This window comes from Octodon degus, unplaced genomic scaffold (genome assembly GCF_000260255.1).
Source record: "Octodon degus isolate 3935 unplaced genomic scaffold, OctDeg1.0 scaffold00153, whole genome shotgun sequence".
Lineage (NCBI taxonomy): Eukaryota > Metazoa > Chordata > Mammalia > Rodentia > Octodontidae > Octodon > Octodon degus.
In genome coordinates this window covers 542,431-548,697 of record NW_004524729.1, presented here as the reverse complement: position 1 = coordinate 548,697, position 6,267 = coordinate 542,431, and the positions used below count along the sequence as shown (strand labels likewise).

Here is a 6,267-nt window from a genome sequence, read left to right as displayed (position 1 = left end):
CCCTGTGCTTTGCTTAGCTTAGCTTGTTCTAAGTAGGTGCTTTAGACCACTGAGCCATCTCACCAGCCCAAGGAGGCTTTTAAAACATGAAATTACAGTCTGTCTGGTAAACAAATTCATTGCCTGACACAAAACAATGCTTTCAGGGTCATTGTGACCTCTACCCAAACTACATTTCTTGGGGCTTTCTTTTAGTTTCCGGTTATCTTGCACCTGAGTACCTGCAGGCAGCCTTGCACAGCCGGAGGTTACAAGAAGTGAAGGCCCATTTAGCTTCCTTTTGAAGTCATCTCTGTAAGCTAACTTCGTTTACAGGGATTGGTAAACAGCAAGTAACAGCCGCTATTTACTAAACAACTTAGAACAGTGGTGAGTATGCATTTTTACACAACAGAAAACACCAGATTGACATTTATAGTCTAAAATGTGAGTTGACCCATTATAGGGATCAGGACTAAACCCCAGCCTTTGCCTGAGCTTGTCCCCTAGCTCTTTTCATTTTTTATTTTGAGACAAGATCTCCCCAGTTGCCCAGCCAGGGTAGGTCACAGTCCTCCTGCCTCAGCCTCCCAGATGCTGCACACAGGTACCACCATGCCTGCGGCAGCAGCCTCTTTTAGGGGGCTTCCCTTTCTCTGCACATCAAAAGAGTGTGAAGGCAGAAAGCACAGTGGGACTTTCCTTCTTTCCTTTCTTTGTCATTTCCTTTTTTTAACTCAACACAGGGTCTCACTGTATATCCTTGGCTGACCTCAAACTCCTCCTGCCTCAGCCTCCCAATTGCTGAGACCAGTAACCATGGACTCCTCCCAGCCTGGGACTCTTCTCCGAGGTGGGTCTAGGTTGTCTGTTGTTTACAAAAGGTCCTGTAGGGAGTATGCATTCATGGAGAAAAGAGGAAATCAACTTGTCACCTGTTGTTGCACATGTGCAGTGTAGGGTTGAGAAGACCCTCCTCGCGCCCCCTGCGGGCGATTTTCTCTCCATTTGCTCCTCCAGGACCACGAGTGCAGCGTGTGCACCCCCGGTGTCCTATGAGACCTGCACCCCCGGAGCTACTGTACACACCCAAAGCAATTCAGACAGGCATGAGGAGCCCTGTGCCCCACACGAAGGGCTGATATCACAGACACACAGAGCTGAGGGGGACTCCACGCTCAGGCCAGTGAAGGCTTTTCTCACTTTCCACAGGGACCTGTCCTTTGTCCTTCCCACTCCAATTTCTCAAGCTGCATCTTCACCATCGAGGTCCAGGTCTGTCTTTGCTCCATGTATTCCGTTCGTGTATTTGGGCCTCACCTGCCTATCTCCCCTTCTGTCTCCTAGGCTCACTATGGGGACAACTGGATGTTGAGCTCTGGAATGCAGCCTTAAAACCTTGGGTAAATCCACAGAAGAAGAAAAAAATTCTTTTCAACATAAATAACTTTTTTGGATTTTTGAGCCAGGCCCTCACTGTGTAGCCCAGGCTGGCCTTGCGCTCCCTGCATAGCCCAGGCTGGTCTTGAACTCATGGGGATCCTCCTGCCTCAGCCTTCCCAGTGCTGAGATTACAAATGTGCACCAGGATGCCCAATTTAGAACACTTGCTTCTAATGGTTTGAATCGTGTTCCCCACATTTAGGGGTGGAAACCCTAATTCCAGGAGGATTTCTGTTGGAGTTAGAGGGGACCAAGGTAAACAGGGTCATGTGCATGGGCCCTAGTACAGCACAACCTGGGAGTGGTTGTGCACCCTGTAACCCTGGCACTCAGGAGGCTGAGGCAGGGGTATTGTCACTAGGTTCTAGGCCAACCTGGGCAATGTAGTGAGTTCAGGATGAGCCTGGGATACACAGTGAGGCCTGGTGTCCAAAAAAAATCACGTAAGGATGGGACCTTTTTCCTCCCCAATACTACTAATTCCAGTAAAAGCTGTTTCCCTGATTCGAGACGGTTTGCCAACTTGGCATTTCTTAACCTCCACGCACCAGGGCTTTTTCCATCGCTGGTAACACAATACCACATTAGGTAAGGAAAGAAAAACATGTTTATTTTGGCTGGTGGTTTGGAAGTGTGAGGTCGAGGGGCCGTATCTGGTGCCGGGCTTCACCGGGCAGGATGCCAGGGTGCCACCCGGCGTCACCGGCCCAGCAGGAGACCCAGATGGACGTGTGTCCCGCCCATTGCTCCTTACAAAGCCACCCTGCCTACCTCACCCACCCTGCTCACTTCCGGCTCACATGGGGACCAAGTTCTCCAGCTCTCACCTCAATTTCCAGGTGTGTTTTCAGAGGAGTAATGCATATTCAAACCAGGTCAAGCGCTTTGTTTATGTGACTGCATTTTACAGCCTGTGGCCCGGTTCTCAGGCCTTCACATGAGGTCAAGTGAGGGGCGCAGCCCAGGTCTGAGGCACACGCAGCTCCGCCACGGACAGTGGGGCTCTCCCTTCCCCCACTCTTGGCATCTTAGAAATAAAATAGTTTCTGGGGCATGGCGGCCCAGACCTGGATCCCAGCCCTCAGAAGGCTGAAGCAGGAGGATGCCCAAGCACAGGGCTTCCAGGGGCAGGGACAGACCCACCTGTGGGGACCCCCACGCTGGGCCCACTGTTCCAGGGTGGCAGAAGCAGAGGCATTGCTGGGCCTTCTCGGGCAGAGCCAGTCCCAGGCACCGGGAAAAGGGTGGGACTATGGCCTGGACACTCGTGCCTCTTAGAAAACCTTGTCAACCCCGGAGGAGGGCCAGGTGTGTATCACAGGGACACAGCCAACCCCTCAGGGCCAGAGCCAGATGGCCCAATCATCTGGCTAGGCAAGCTGAGGCAGCCTGGCCTGGGGAGGGAGGAGCCCAGTGAACAGCGTGTCACCACAGCCTGCGGTGTCACCATTGTTCTTCCTGATCCTCAGAGGAGGAAGCTAAGATCTGAGTGACCCCCAAGTCATGGAGCCTGAACTGCTGAGAGTACCAAGCCCAAGCAGCCATTCTGCCTCTCTGGCAGAGATGCGGCCTGGCTGGTGTCACCCCTGTCCCATAGGCCCCGGCCACAGCCCTGCACCAACTCCGCTTGCTCTGGCCCCTTGCTGGGCTCCCTTGCTAGGCTGCCTCACTTCCTGTGGACCCGCTGCAGCTGACCAGAAGTGCTCTGGGCGCTGGCAGGGGCAACAAGGCCAGCGGGCAGGTGGCACGAGTCCTGGGTTAGCCCTGCTCCCATCAGGCCACTGTGCCCACACCTGCCCCGCTGTCCCTGCTACCACCCTTCCCCCCACCAGCCCCACCCAAGGAATCCCCGGCTCTGGGAAGATGCGCAGGATTCAACTGCCGGACGTGAAAGCTATTTCCAGGGGAGCTGCACAAGGCCTGTGGTCCTTGACCCCGAAAAGCAGAGCCAAGATGCTCCCCTTGCGAGTGTTTCCCCGTGCGGGGCAGCACAGCCACCTAGAAACTGACACAGGGACGTGAAATTCCCAAGCCGGCCTGGACGAGTTCATGTTCTCTAAAGCCAAAGAACAAATTTTAGGAACAAACGGAGGTTGAGGGTAAAACTTTATTGGAAAGGAAAGCTTCTGTCGGAGAGGGACAGAAGGGGGGCTGGAGCGGGTTGCCCAGGAAGCTGTCTCTTTTAGGTTATTTTTATAGGACAAAACCATGCAGGGATAAGGTAGGGACAAAGGGTTCCCGCTTAGGTGGATACAGGGTGGGACAAAATCATGGTCAACCAATGGGATTACAAGCACCATTGCCCAGGTAAAATTGATTAGGCCTAGGCCCAAATGGGGTAGCGAGTCACGTAGCAAGCGGGCGACCTTATCTGGTGGCCTTCAGTCGATGATTCTTCCCGACTAATGAGCAATCCCGGATGCCAACTTTAGGGAGGTCAGCATTTGTTTGGTCTTTAGGTCTGGCTCACAGCAGGAGCGTCTCCCGCAGTTGTAAGGTGTCTGGCCTCTGTCATCCCCTTCCAGGGCCTGACCCTGTCTAACTACCTACAGTATTTCTATCTAACTCAGGCTGCCTGCAACAAAACGATGTAGCACAGCACTCAGGAGAGGCTCAGCCTGGGCCCCAACACCCAGGAACAGAAGGGAGAGGGGCGAGAGAGGACAGAGGGAGGGAGGAGGCTAGCTGTGACTCTGAACACAGGCCTGGCTTTGCGCCGGGTGCCAGCTTCTCCCCAGGGCCTCGAGTACCAATGCACCTCGGTGCCCGAGGGTTACGAGGGACAGGTGTGCCACAGTTCTATTATTTTAATAGTCACCTGTGAGCTTTCATCACGTGGCTATCTTTTTTTTTTTAATAAATTTATTTATTTAGTTATGTGGCCAGCTCAGCCCACCAGGGGGCGGGCTGGCTGGCATGTGGTGCTGGGGGATCGAACCGCGGTCCCTGTGCTTTGCTTGGCTTAGCTTGTTCTAAGTAGGTGCTTTAGACCACCGAGCCATCTCACCAGACAGGTGGCTATCTTGACAGCTGACTGAGGTCAAGCACATCAGAACCTCGGCCCTTCCCAGCATCCCACAGCTCAGGGTAGCTCTGTTGGCGCCTGCTCCTCCCACGTGCTCCTTTTTTTTTTGCGGAACTGGGGATTGAATTCAGGCCCTTGTGCTTGCCAGGGAAGCGCTTAGTCCACTGAGCCATCTCCCCAGCCCCCCATGCGCTCTTGTTTTGACAGTGTTTTTGCTCCCTTGTTTGAGGTACTTTCTCAATATGTAGCCCAGGCTGACCTTGACCTCATGGACATCCTCCTGCCTCAGCCTCCTGAGTGCTAGGGCTACAGGTGTGTACCACCACACCCAGGGGACAGAGGAGCCATCCCCAGCCTGAGGTAAGGAGAGGCCCCATAGAGAGGGCGGGAGCAGCCCAAAATGGGGGACATTGTGGGGCCCCTGGTCTCAGGGACACAAGGATACTGGACACAAACCTGGGCCCACAGCACCCCTAAGAGCACGGGCCTCCCTTCTTCCCACCTGTGGGTGGGTGCTTCCCCCAGCCTGGTGCTCAGACTGGCTGCCCGCAGCTGCCTGACTTGTGCCCACCCCTGCAGAGCCAGTGCATTCAAAGGAAACGCAAAGCCAGGTGTGGTAGCGTGCATTCGGAATCCTAGCACTTGAGAGGCTGAGGCAGGAGGATCACAAGTTTGAACCTAGACTGAGGACTATAATGAGGCTGTCTCACAATAAGAAATAAGGGCTGGGGCTGTAGCTCAGTGAGAAGCTTTGGGTTCAATCCCTAGCCTTCCCACCCCTCCCCCAAATCTTGAAGTAGGCGCAGTGAGGGTTATTTCCAAGGCCCAAGAACTAGAGCTACACTCTGTCCTTCCTCATCCTTGATGCCTCACGGTTGTGAAATAGCAGCTGCAGCTCCAGGCATCTGTGTTAGCTGATACATTGTGTCAATTTGTCTGAATCAGCTCTGCGTTCTCAGTCTTCGCCTTGCCATGCGTGGAGCCCAGGAATTGAGAAAGGCAGGAAGGCGCCCTGCCCCACCCAGCTTCCATGGGGAGAAGTCCCAGTCTTCCGAGGAGCTTGATCTTGGTGGCCGCGCCACTGTGGAGCAGCGCTGGTCTTCGCAGTCAGCGCAGAAGGAAGAGAGCGGCTTGCTGGACAACATAGCTGCTGCTCCTCCCCTGCTCTTCATGGTTTTCTGCCGCATGAGCTGCTGTCGTTTCCCTTTGAGCCAGCAGAATATGGACTGAACCGTCCAGTAACTGTGAGCTAAATAAACCTTTCCTTCTTGCATTTTGAGTGTCGGGTATTTGTCCCAGCAACGAGTAAAAATAACTGAGACAGCCTCACATCCATATTCCAGCAGGAAGAAAGGAAAGAAACAGCACGTGTACTAGGAAAGCTAAACTCTCCTCAGCAGCCCGAGGTGCTGCAGCCCTCGCCCTGTGTCAGCTGGACACGAGGCCACCCTCATGGGCACAGTAAAGGAGAAGAGAAATGGGAGTGAGGTGAGCACAGCGGGAAGGCCGACCTGGCGGCGGCGGCAGCAGCAGCAGAGCCGGCAGAGGCTGGGGTTTGCCTCCCGTGCGCGGGGTGAATTGACCTTACCCTGTGTCCATGTTTAACTTAGATAAGAGAGAAATGAAATTTCCTAAAAGAACAGATGTGCTGAGTCCCAGGAAAACGTGGACGCAAAAGGATTGTCTGAATAAAGTGACTCTGCTTCCATAAAGAACAAGAGAAGGTCTTTGAGCACCCAGGTCAAAAGCAGAGGAGACGCTGAAAGGCTAGAGCAGAGGAGGTGAGAAAAGGACAGATCCTGCTGCCCTGCTGGACATGG

At 53.9% G+C, this 6,267-nt stretch overlaps 1 long non-coding RNA gene across 1 annotated transcript in view; it reads right to left on the bottom strand.

The window, feature by feature from the left end:
- Window positions 1-5,543: 5,543 nt before the first annotated feature.
- Window positions 5,544-6,267, bottom strand: part of LOC111812937 — a 19,770-nt gene continuing 19,046 nt past the window's right edge. The window contains exon 3 of the long non-coding RNA XR_002818301.1: window positions 5,544-5,696. This is a non-coding gene — a long non-coding RNA (uncharacterized LOC111812937). The remainder of the gene's footprint in view (window positions 5,697-6,267) is intronic.